At 29.7% G+C, this 13,808-nt stretch overlaps 1 protein-coding gene across 1 annotated transcript in view; it reads right to left on the bottom strand.

The window, feature by feature from the left end:
• The window catches only part of LOC107437991 (netrin receptor UNC5C), a 300,076-nt gene that overhangs the window by 126,164 nt on the left and 160,104 nt on the right, over positions 1–13,808 (bottom strand). The gene's annotated exons all lie outside the window — the stretch shown is intronic.

Raw genomic sequence — 13,808 nt, 5'->3', positions numbered from 1 at the left:
AAAAACACTTACCTTTCAGTTCTATAAACCATAAGATTTTTTCTTCTACGTTATATAATATACATTTTCACAATAATATGAAAATGCATTTTATATATCAATACGGGGGCATATATTCCGCTTTAAGTGTGAGATTATCTAAATGGAATTCATGTTATTTTGAAAATGTATATTGCATATTGAAACGGGACATATATACACAGCTTCAAATGTAGGATTATCTAAACTGTACAGATGTTAGTTTAAAAAAATATTATATATCGCAACATTACATATATCCCGCTTCAAGGGTAGATTTGTTTTATTTATACACATGAAGGTCAAGGGGGAAGAACGGTTTATGTCTATGGAAGTTGATTCTGAAAGAAAAAAGATGAATTTCAAGGTTTTAAGGAACTTGGGGTACAAATTTTTGCCGCATTTACATAAATGTTTGATCTTTTCTGATTCGGGTGTGAGGTAAATTAGTTTTTCTGCTAAAGCTACAGATATTTTTCTTAATGACATTTTTGGTTTATTTTTGTCGAAATGTGCAAGCTCAAAAGCATTATGTGTAATACAGGATCGCGTAAATGTTGCGACAAACTTTTAGGGAAATATTATCATTATTATAACGGCATGGGAACTCGCGTCCGTAAATGTACGCAGCTAGGGGCGCTTACCCTACTACTATCTGTTCAGAAGCATACGAAAAAGCGGCTCATAATAAGGGAGAATACCAAGCGACGCATTTTCGGGCATGGATTCCTATGCAATTTTAATCCTGATCATGTGCCCTTACTCCCCTAGATGTTTGTAGCACATTTATGTGACTTCTGGTTATATATATATTGTTTTTAAACTTTCGGTTAATTATATATATTGTTTTAAAATTTTCGAAAATTATTTCTATCGTTTAATATATCTATTATATCTATTATCTATTGAAAATTAGATCTATTTTGGAAGAAATGTCATCAAAAAAAAAAAAAAAAACTGTAGCTTGAAAAAAAAGAAACTGATTGCAGATTTAATATCAAAATTGTAATTATATTCAAGAATCATTAAAAAAAAAACTCCATGCAATTAAAGAAATAGTTTCCTAGTGCTCTTTTCATAAAGATGCAGAAAATAATATATCGACCGTTTTAATACTTAATCACAGAAAAGATTTTTTCTTTAGTCACTGTTTAATATTTAAAACATTATTTCCGGCATTTACAATATTTCTTTGCGAAAAACTAATTATTTACCAACACTCTTCTAGCTAGAAAGTTAAAAAAAAAAGTCTATTCGTGTATATATGTTCTAGAGACGAAAATCCTCAGTTCTTAACAAAGTCTTTCCTTTTCATTTTATTCCAGGGCCGAATCGGAACTTTTTTCCACCCTTTTCTCAGGTGAAGCGGACATATCATTATCGTACATCTCTTACAGACCAACAATCCTTAGTCAGTATACGACAACCTTCAGAGGGCATCATCTTTTATTCCTTTAAACTTCTTCAATATAACAAGGAAAAGTTGGCGCAGTTTTTCTTTCTTTCTTTTTAAAGAAGTGCCTCATTTCATTGAACGAAAATAAAGAATTTTGGCGAGTTTCCTGAAAATTGGGAGTACGAAGAAATCTGAAATCTTCCAACTTCTGACACTTTTGCGTAGTTTTGCTTATTAAGTATCGACTGGATGTAGGTAAAGTTCGATTTAGTTTAATCTTCAGCAAAAAATAGAAGTTTAAAGTATCCAGATAAAAAAAACTATTAGGAGTTTTTTTTTTTTTAATAGTAATTATCTAAAATGTAGAGCTGTAAAATTAACTCTTATAAGAATGACTTAGGACTAAAAATGTCTAAAAGACAACTTTTATCACAAAATAAATGATTATTTAACTATATAAAACTAATGCAGTGCGTTTATAAAGTCCCGGACCCATTTCGATGTTTAATAACTCATAAAATAATAAAGATAGATTAAAATTAATAACATAAATGGTTAGATAGACTCAAAAAGTTTCATGACCCTTGTCAATGAACTTCCATGTGTGCCCCCTTCGTCGCACGGAGAATATCAAGTCAATAGTCAATTTCACGCCAGGTAGTGGCAAGCATGTTGGCATCCACAGAGGCTATTGCTGTTGTAATTCTGGCTTTTAGGTCATCAATGCTCGACACGATCCTCCTGTAAACATTGTCCTTTATAAATCCCCAAAGAAAAAAGTCCAGCTGCGTTATCTCAGGTGATCAGGATGGCCAAGGAGTTGGACCTTCTCGCCCAATCCATCTTCCTGGAAAATGGTCATTCAAAGAACTACGAACGATGATACCCCAATGAGGTGGTGCACCATCTTGTTGCATAAAGACATGTGGCTGAAGCTCTTCTAGTTTTAGAAATACGATGTTTTCCAACATGTCTAAGTATACGACTGATGAGACCGTCTTTTCTGTAGGCGAGGAGGTCCAATTCCTTGGCCTCTGTGGATGCCGCTACTTGGCGTGAAATTGACTATCGACTAGATATTCTCCGTGCGACGAAGTTCATTGACAAGGGTCATGAAACTTTTTGAGTCTATCTAACCATTTATGTTATTGATTTTAATCTAGCTTTATTATTTTATGAGTTATTAAACATCGAAATGGGTCCGGGACTTTATAAACACCCTGTATATTCACTTAAATAAAATCACAACTGACTTAAATTGCTTTACGCCTTCCTCTTATGCATAGAAACATAAATGGCGTATATTTTTATTTATTTATTTAAAAGCTGAAAAATTATTCTAAACATATAGCCTCTTTCATCCCACATACAGTGAATGTATTTTTGCCTCTACTATCCCTATCTATAGGAAGATAACTAGAGTAATATTATTAGAATCATTTGTTGACTGTTGATTTCTGGCACGTCTTCTATAAGCAAAGAAAACACCCAAAGTAATAATGTAGGAAAACACTCTGTTCGATTAGGTCAGCTACAAGAAGAAATGCGAGAGTTGCATTATTTGGGGCGTTACTGGTTAAAAGAACTTATCCATACGAATATCTTATCGATAATAATTAGAGAACCTATTTTCTTATTACCGAAACTCTAACATATATACTAGTATGAATAGTATATATGTTAGAGTTTCACCATTCAGGTGGAGGTTGAAACTTCTTGACATAAAAAGCAGATCTTAAAGAAAGATTTTGATAAAATAAAATTATGTTATAAACATCAATTTTGAATATTAATTTAGGAAATCTTTTTGTAATTTTAGTTTCAAGAAAGGTATTAGAGCTAACGGTTTCATTCAATCAAAAAAAAAACTTTTTTGGTATGATTTGGTTTCTCAAGAAATGATGCAAATAAAGAAATAAAAGTTTTGAAATTATTCTATAAGGTAAGTTTACAATATATGGCTTTAAGTTTTTACGAATCTAAATAAAAGTACTAGGAATACAATAAAGGCTTATGATTAGTTTAAATTCTCATACTCAACATATATTGAGTAAAAAAAAAAAAAAACACTGAGAACTAAATCTGAAAATATTCTCTGACAAAAACTTACAAGTGGCCCCTCACCTTAATGTCTAGTTGAGTAGGACAAATATAATAATAGTGCAATAACGAAAAAGCGAAATTAAAATATGGAAAATTACACATTTCATTGGAGGTAACCATAGCAATGGTTGGGGAGCCAGGGTAGTGAGTTTGATCTTGGAGGCTGGCAAAAAAACAGGCGTGTATTCGCAGCAAGGTGCACGTTAAATCTGTCTAGGCACTCGTTGGTTGTGGGGAATTTAGAGATAGGGGTCCAGCTCAGGCTCATTCACGTCGCCTAACCAAGATCAAAATTATTAGGCATTCCTACCATGGACGTTAAAAATGAAGCCCCAAAAAAGGGCTAGGTGCTGGGTCATGGTTGGGTGACGACGGTGCAGTTAACCATGAAAAACTTATCATATGTTGTAAATGTTGAATTTTATCATTGAAAATAATATTAAAAATTCTAATAAACAAACTACTCTAATGTATAAATTCAATTCATCACTTTCGAAAAAACTTTACCACATTTTTGTTGAAGTTTGTTCATGTACTGTGCATAAAGGGAAAAAACGAACCTACTTTTGATCTAATGATCGGATCTTCTTGTTCTAGGATTTATTCTTAATAGTTCAAAGGGGTGACATCAAGCATGCTAATTATTTAATGCAGATGATATTTTAAGTTACGAAATCAGGTACAAAACGCACTTTCTCTTAATAAAGAAACCTTTTCTTTCAACTGTTTCGGATTTCTGTTCCTCTAATGATAGGGGTGGCCATAATCTGGAAAATATTGTCCCCATAGCTCTGGAGAGCGATCTAAAATTTGGACGCCTCAATGCTAATTTTGTGCAACTTATTTCAAGGTAGTTAAAGCAAGAGGTCCAGATTTAAACTCTGAAAGACTGATTTCACTTGCTGTTCAATGTGGTTCTTAATGCATTATTAAAAAAACTCAGTAGAAAAAGTATAAATTTCCGTTCATTTTTCTAATCAAAACACTTTTTCATGGCACGAATAAAAATATATAGCCTCTTTCTGCTAAAATGCACATGACTATGAAAATATTTTTTTCTCTTAGATCTCCCTCAAGAAACGCATCATTTTACCCAAGGAGATGATACAGAAGTTTCATAATCTTCTGAAATTTTATCCCAATATAGAGTGCTATCGCTTAATGTTAAGATATTCATTAAAAAAATTAGATATAGTTACATACGAAAAAGTAAAACTTGAAGATAAAACCTTTTCTTCTTCGCTTCCATTCTCCAGTATGTTCGTTTCTTAAGACACACTTACAACTATTTTCGTCAAGAAAGTTAAAAATCAGTTGAATAATAACAAACTGAAACTTGCAAAAGTTTTAATTAGGTGCTTGCAATTCAAGAAGAAGAAAACCACTGACACACAGACGCCTAACGTATGACCTCGGTACCAACTGGTTGTTTATAAGCAATGTGGCGTGTTTATATTCTGGACATTTCTGTCTAAGGTCAAGCTAAGTTTATCCGCATAAATTAGAATGGCAATTAAGATGAAATTAATTAAATACAAAGTCGTATCGCATACTGAATTTTATAAAACATAATTCCTTATTATCTACGACTTTTATTTAAGCTAGATCTAGATTTATTATTTGTCAATGTGTTTTATTGCAACCCGTGATTATTTTCATTGTAACGTGATTATTTTTGTTTTGTGAATCTGGAACTTCTAGTTGTTTATGTTCTGAATAGCTTCGTGCCAGTACGGAGTTAAGTAAAAAAAAAACAACAACAATCAAAACTTCCTTTGTGAAAGAATCTAGAATATGTCATTTAAGAGAATTCACGTTTAACGGGCTAGGCTTACTCAAAATAGAATGGAAACAACAGTTGCCAACATAAACAAATGCCATGCTTCAACAGCCTAACAGGATAGATACACAGACAGGCGTCAATTCAGAGATTTTAGCATAGCAACAATATTTACCTAAGTAAGCGTTAAAATTATTTCTTTAGGTTTGTGGTGTATGAGTTATATTGGCAAGCGTACAATTGTATAAATGGCAAGTTTTAGTAATTACGTAATTAACTCTTAAAAATATACTTGAGGGTGCCCCTTGGCGAAATTGGCGACTTATGTTTGGCGTCATTCCTGTTTGCGCGGAACACCGTAATAACAGGAATGGAGGCCAAAACATAATGATATTTCAAAAAAACATAGGAAATTTTCAACAAAACATCGGCCAAAACTAGCAATGAACCCAATATAAGCAAAATTAATAAACCCAACAAAATGCTTTTTGAATCGAAACGAAAATTAATGGAGTAAGCACAAAAAAAAACAAACAAAAAAAAAACGCACTTCTTCATTAAGCTTGAATATCCTCAGATTTAGGTGCACAGAATTCTCTAATAGCAGTTAAGAGTCTAAATTTATCATGAATAGAATCTGTTTACCTCCATCGCCACTTAAATTCGGCGAAATACGAATCGAAAATGGCGTATGTGATACCGGACTGGCGGTGACACATTTTTTTTTTCTTAAGTCCATTTTTATGACTGCCCACGTACCTTCGATTTTATTGACCAGAATTAAAAGTAACCTTACCAGCCGGTATCCAACTTAGAACTAACGGACCTCCGAAATTACATATACCGTTGAACATTTAAAAATAACGCTAAAATCTAAACCAATCAGAATCACGATTGGGTTTCAACAACGCCTAGCTTGGCGATCAACCGTGATCACAACTTGGCGAGAATCAAGGGGCACCCTCAAATATAGTCTACCCTTAACCGTAATTGACAAAATTAACAGTTAAGGTAAAGCATCTTTCTATCCTAAAAAACTTAAAATTAGTTTATTTGTGCTCTGTGAAAAAAAAATTCCTGCATTTTCCCATTATGAGACAACAACATTAAGCCAGCCTTACAAACAAATTAAGATTAAAAAAAAAATATTTTAAATTTTAAATTTATGGTTAAAAACAAAAACAAGTTTTTACAATGAATATTTAATGAAATAAAATGGCAACACGAAAAGTAAATAAATTTATTGACAAGCAACTTATTTTATTCACTGAAGTAAATCCCCCAAAGTAAATCAGATAGTCAAGACAGAAAATTGACAAATAAAAAAAGTTTAAAAACTTCTGGGACTACTTTTAAGAGTTAAAAAGAAAGATGAGACGCTTACAAAACGTACTGACAAATAATAAAATAAAAAAAGATGGCGGTGGAATGATGGTGTGGGGAAGGATTGGTACAAGGCGAAAAAGAGAAGTACAAGTGTAGAAGTTCTTATTTAATGAAGCGGTAATCAGAGATGGGAGAGCTTCAGCCACCGCAACTTTGATGGATTGCCCATCTGAGATACATTGGAATGGAATAGTTCGCCGATGCTGCCACCGAAAAGAAGAAATAAGAGAAATGTTTCTGGGAGAGAAGAGAAGTAGTAGAAAAAGTCTCCGTTCAAAAAAAGAATCGGTCGATGAACTAGATTGACCGATTCGGGTTATTTCCATTGCAAATATGTAAGTAAATCGAAGATAAATTTAGGACTTTCTTTCATAGAAAAAAACCAAGTAACCGAAGACAAATATAAAAGACATTTGGTTAATAATAGAGATAAGAAAAACTTTTAGGGACCAGTTTTATCTGGTGGCTAAAATGAAAAGCATGAATATGAAAAGCATTCACTTTAGTTTAGAATGAGCTTTTTTCTTTGTGTGGAGTTTCTTAAAAATTTTAACTATCTCAAGAAAGGCAATAATAAATTATGGGTTTGTTTGCTTTAGTAACTGTAAAAGAGAAAAATATAGTTTTTTGAATATAAAAATCGTAAAATATTTTATTGATTTCTTGTAAAAGGTTTTCAACTTTTAAAGTTATTCATTGCTGTAAAATACGCAGAATATTATTAGTAAAAGTAAATTGAATGGAGTACAAGGATAACTATATTCTGGCCAAATTTTTTGCGCAACATCCCTATATCATTTTCTTTCGAAAAAAAGTTTTAAATTCAGATAAATATTAAAATACTAATAAAATATGCAACTTTATAATGAAAAAAAATTATGAAGTTGTTGCTAATGCAACAGAATGTTTTATTTTATATATTTTTCTTTTCAATATGAACTAATAACCAACAATAACAATTTAACTTTTTAAAGAAAACAAGGAAAAAGAAAAACAAAACATACACGGATGTTTTTATATCTACTATTTACGAAATTAGTTCAATTTAAAACTAACTGACTTAACTGCTCTAAATAATAGTTCAACTTAAAACTAACTTAAACAGAGACTGCTCTAAATAATAAAGAAATTTAAAAATAATTCTTATGATAATGATTTATTTAAAAAGCAAAAAAGAATTATCTAATAAAAACATAAATTGTTATAATAACAAGGAGACAAATTAGACATTTTTCTTTCGGTTTTTATTATTATTAATAAAGTAACGAAATGCATTGGAACACCAAAATTCAACTTAATTAACACGTTGAATGTCATGCTAATTTTACATGGCTTGCCCGTCTTGCCAAAATGATTTTCCCAGTATGTATTGCATAAATTTCTTCAAACCATTTTAGCAACGATAATAATAAAAATTTTTTTTAAAAGCATTAAAAATTTACTCGAATTATGTGTTTCTAATAATCTTGGCTTCGCCGTTCACCGGTGACTCCCGCGGCGCTACGAACAAACTCAGTGCCGGTCACCGGTGACCCTCATGGCATTCAACGTCTTAAGTAAATAATTCTATTTTATATGTGAAATTAATGCTCTCTACACTAAAAAGAAAAAAAAATCTAAATCTAATTTATGTAAAATATGTAATTTTTTGGAAGGAAACAGTAATAAAATATGCACTCTTTAGGGCTTTATTTATAATAAATTTAATGTGGTCGAAATGTTCAATTAAAAGACTTTAAAGAAAAAGGAAGAAAAATAGAAGATTGAATAAAGACAAGGAGCATTGATGTCACACTTTATATAGAATGTTCCATACAAGTTGCAATAAATCTATTTAAACAATATTTTATTTTTATTTTTTTGGAAGTATTATTATCAATACAATAATCATTTGAAAGAGTAGAATAACAATATACTTCCAATACTATGTAATATATTTTGACAAATACTGTATCGGACTAAATTTTAGAATAGAGTTTTCAATAAGCAAAAAGGCCATTATTTTTAAATACATTTTCTATAACAAAAGTGGCAATAAAAGGAAAATTTAAGCATTATAATACATGTGATGCTTTTATAGCACTTCTATATAATATGTATTATATATAATATAATACATATTATATAGAAGTATAATACATACTATGTATAAGTGTTATATAAGTATTATAATAAGTACATAAATAAGGTTTATTAATAGTGTGAGGTAAATTGTAAAAGATTTATTTCAGCTAGAAATAATCAAATAAGCCTTGGTTATGTAGATAAATAATGATTTTACATAATACTTTAACTCATTTCAGGAAAATCATGTAAACGTTATAAAATGTAGTATAGTTTACTAGTACAAAAGGATGATTTTGGACAATTTTTAATTTAAAAATATAGTTTTTTTTAACTATATTGATCCGCAACTCAGTAGTATTATGTACCTGCTTTTAAGATGATAGTTCAAATCATAGTTGATGGCCTTCTAAATAAAATCCTTGAAGTATTTTTTTGGTTTCGGAGATTTTACAGTGTTTAGCATAGATGCAAAAAAACACCTTATTTTTTACCAAAAAACGATTGTTTAAAAAAGAAGAAATATTATTAATTTTTTTTTCTAGTTTTATAAGTTTTTACACACAATAAAACACATAAACTAGATTTTTTTAAATTTCATATTAATATTTAAAAAAAAATTTCTAGAAACTAGTCGGATACCTTAAGACGCAAAAAAAAGCTTCGTGCATGAAAAATAATACTTTATCCAAGAAATACAATGGTGAGTATAGGCTATTCTTTACTTGAACTTTACGTTACTTGAGTCATTTACTTGAACGCTAGTTTTTTTTGACGTTTGTTTTATTCTTATTTTATTGACAGAACTCATCATAATCACAAAAAAATGTGATAAGTCTCAAGTGAAATAATTGTGCACTTGCAAAAAGTGGAATTTGTTAGTAACCGCTTCAAATTATTAATAGAAACTAGCGCATTTCAAAATTTTCTTAACAAAAAGTGTTAACTCAAACTAATAATTTATAGATGTTTTCTGAACGCTTAAAAAAAGCGGAAAAATAAAATTAATGAAAACTATGCGTCTTTGTGTCAATGAAAAATACTTATTGAAACGGTGCATTTACGCACGTTCGGCAGAAAATAGGTTAATTAACGTGAAAATAATTACTTATGCTAAATTCCATTACCTTCAAAAAAAGAAATAATGAATGATACTGAGATAATATTTTAATTACTTCTGTTAAAAGAACTCTTTCCATACAAATACTTTCAAAACCGTAGCTCAATTAGATTTATGTCCTTATCAGTCGCATTAAAAGAATAAAAAAATAAAATAGCACGTGATGTCTACAATTAATTTTTTACTAAGTCAAAATGGGAGCTGTCTTATGAGTTATAGCGGTCATAATGTTTAACACGACTCATTTAGGAAGAGTGGAATATAAAATGCGATCCTATACGTGTCAAATAGCAACATTACTTAATTTTATGAGCTACCTTGGAATAAAAGACTTCATTGCGAAATAGAAAAGCTCAATTTACAACTGAATCATTTCAGAAAACTTTTTGATTTAAAGTTCCAAAGCGGTAATTATCTTAACTGCAGTCAAGTAAAGTAATAAAATATTTTCTTTGAAGACGAAATTTTTCCGAGAAATGGATTTGAAAGGAACTGTCAAAAATTGCATGAATTAGACATTAAATAGTCAGTTATATTTCAAATAAAATGTTATATTTCTAGCATTGCTACATAGTTAATTTTATGCGTTGTTACGGGTTTAAAAGTTAAATACAACGCATCCATCATCACTAAAAGAATGCATAAACTTTTCTTTCGAAAATTGTCTTCGTTACTTAAGTGCACTCGGTTTCTTAAATTTACCAAAAGCACTGCACAGTGGGCCAGTATCCAAGGTTTCGTGGCCAAAATTAGTATTTCGATAAAATTTGTTTCAAAATTTGGGGTTTTTTATTTAGAGTTTTCATGTGCAGGTAAATTGAATTCATAGTTGAAATTATGAAATACACTAAAAATACCAACAAAAAAAAAACAAGATGGCGGCTGAAATATGGCGAGCAAGAAATATATATACATATGTATATAGTACGTTTAAATAATTAAATATAGCAATGAAAATATAATAATTTTCGTAATTTTATATTAAAAATGAAAAGCAAATTATATTTCTTAAGTAACATAACAAAATAACGCGAAAATATGAAAAAAAAACATAATTTTTGTTTTTTGGTATATTTAGTCCACCTTTGCAATATGGGGAAAATTGGGCAGGTTTTTTTGAAAGAAGAAACATCAAAGAAGACAACAAAATTTTTTTTAGCTAATTACCTCTTACCTCGTGAAACTTTTTGGAAATAAGTTTCGAAAGTGATTCAAACATTGTAAAATGTCAAATGATAAGATGTAAACTATAAGTTTGTCAAGAGTATTAACTAATCCAACAAATTGAGAAATTGTGCTATAATTTCAGACTAATTACTCTGATAAAAATGTAACAGAAAGGTGAAATTCCTATATATATTTCTGAAATATAAATTTAAAAGTTACATTTAAAAAAATACTTTTTAACATATTTTTCACTACATTTTACTCTCGTCGGTCCAAAAAGTAAATTATAATGATTATGAATACTTAATTTGGGCGATATTAAAGCTGCCTAAACATATTTTAGTTGAAATTTAATTTTTGACTTTTGGCCAAAGATCATGGTCTTCTGGCTCACTGTGCACTGTAAAATATTCCGGATTAAATTATGGTAAAAAGTACCAGCACTATGGGGGCATCCTCCATAAAATCCACTTAATCGTAAAAGCCATTTTTTTCTTTTAAATATTATAACTCAATTTTTTTGTAGTACTATTTATTTAAATAGAGTGATTCAGTGATTTTGCGGTAATAATTTCTGTTTCGTAACATGTTCCAATGAAAATGGAAATTACGGTACAAAATACCGGACTTTTTAATTGCACATGGGGGAAAAATGATGTTGTAAAACGCATTAACAGAGAAAAACGTTAAGAAAATGCTCTCTGTATTAAAAATAATAAAAAGCTTAATTTTTCAGTAGAAACCGTAGATCAAAAAACGTTCAAATCTGAGTGTTTTTTTAATGCATTTCTTCTGGAACATAATTTGCCACTGAGTGCTTCTAATCATGCTATCCAGTTATTTTAGAAGATGTTCCCTGATAGTTCAAATTTCTCCAAACTATTTTTGCTCCAGGACGAAAAGTACAGTTATTGTTACGAAAATGAGTTGCGTAAAGAAAAATTCTCATTACAACATGCTCAATCATTTCTTAGTCTAGTTGGAAACTGCCATGAGCAGAAATTTGAGCCCAGTTTTCTGAAATCAGCGAATGTTAATTATTTAAAGTAATATGAATGTTCTTTTAAATTATAAGAATATTTATTACTAAAAGAATTGTTTTTAATGAGTTTATTTCATTTGATTTATTTAAATTCTCCGTGAAATTTTCCAATTCTATTTTGAAAAATTGTTTTTATCATAAGTAATAACATGGGCTACTTTAATTATATAATTTAGTACTCGTTTTTACAATGGGTTATTGGTGTATTTTTGTTTCTTAATTTTTAAATAACTTCATTTTTTTACTTTTTTAGAGGTAGTCTCCTGATTTCGGAAAAATTTCTTCAGCTTTTTTAGTTTTGTCGATCGGTAAGTCTATATTTAACTTTTAAATAAATAACAATGAATAAAATTATGCAATATTACAATTTATACAATATTACAATTTATTCAATATTTACTGTTTGTAAAGGAATTCTCTTACAAGGAACAGTACCTAAATGTGTATTATGCATAAATGTTAATTTAGAAAATGTATGACAATAAATAGATCTAGACCTGAGATTCGAAAAGTAGAATACCTATAAGTAGTAATATGTAGATGAATGCAAAGGTGTTCTCAAAAAGCCTGTGTCGAATCAAATTATGAGATAACTCGTGAGAAAACAATTCAAGTATTAGTTTATTTCGTGGATGATTTTTTAAAAGAGTACTAAACTGAATCTGATGTTTCTGATTAATTTTAGCAATATTTATAAATAGAATTCATCTACTTAATGGAATTGCTGTCATAAAAAATTAAACTTAGAAACTTGCGTCATTCAGTATTGTCATTAAACTTTTTTTACATTGCAAATTTGGTTTCGTATCTAGAGTTATCTTAAAAATAAAATGGAATCTTTAAAGGATACTCTCAAAGCATTAAAATTTTAGAACCATTTTTCTAAATAAAAGGCAAGCACTTTAATTTCAAATAACTAAATCTAAATACAGATATTAGAAGATTTTATGAATTTATAACTAATATATTTGAGATCCATGCATTACATTTCTTATGCTTTTTTTTAATATCCGATGTATCTAGGATTCATTGATTGCAGTCATTTATATCCGGTGCATCCATATTTCATGGATTGCAATCATTCTGTATCTGAGGTATCCAAGGTTCAAGGAATGTAGTCAGAGCCTAATTTAGAAACCTATGGCTGCACCAAATTTTGGGTGGCCCTCCTCGCACAGGAATTCAGCACAATCCGAGTATATAGATATTTTTTTTTAAAAAATTGAATAAAAAGTTTACAAAATATGTTATATGCCATTTAGGGGTCTTTAAAAAGTTTTGGATTTGGCCAAGTGTTCACGCTTTCTAAATCAGATTCTGATTGTAATACGTTATTGACATTCGTTAGTTTCGAAGAAATTAATGAATATTATTTGGTGTAACAGAGCTAGATACATGTCTTACTAACACTGTTTTAATGTATACAAAAATATTTTAACAAATTGATCATAAATTATCAAGTAATACTATTTGAAATGACGAAGTATTTAAAAATAGTTTTAAAAAAATTGAAAAATACATTTCAATTCATTCTCACGCAACAGATAATCTTCAGACATAGTATCCTCAATTTATATTCCAATTTAAAAGTGAAAAAAATTTTAGTTTAGAGAGAAACATGAAGCATCAATTCTTAGATTATTAACATTCCCGTTTGCTCTTTAGGACACCCAAGGCAGTCTGCAAAGGAAATTCGAACACCTTAAGGTTTCAAGTCAAAACAGGGAGGGCG

The sequence above is a fragment of the Parasteatoda tepidariorum genome, chromosome 1 (genome assembly GCF_982258835.1).
Source record: "Parasteatoda tepidariorum strain Cologne lab strain chromosome 1, Ptep-v5.0, whole genome shotgun sequence".
Classification (NCBI taxonomy): domain Eukaryota; kingdom Metazoa; phylum Arthropoda; class Arachnida; order Araneae; family Theridiidae; genus Parasteatoda; species Parasteatoda tepidariorum.
The sequence above is the reverse complement of the archived record's forward strand: the minus strand, read 5'-3'. Positions and strand labels throughout refer to the sequence as shown.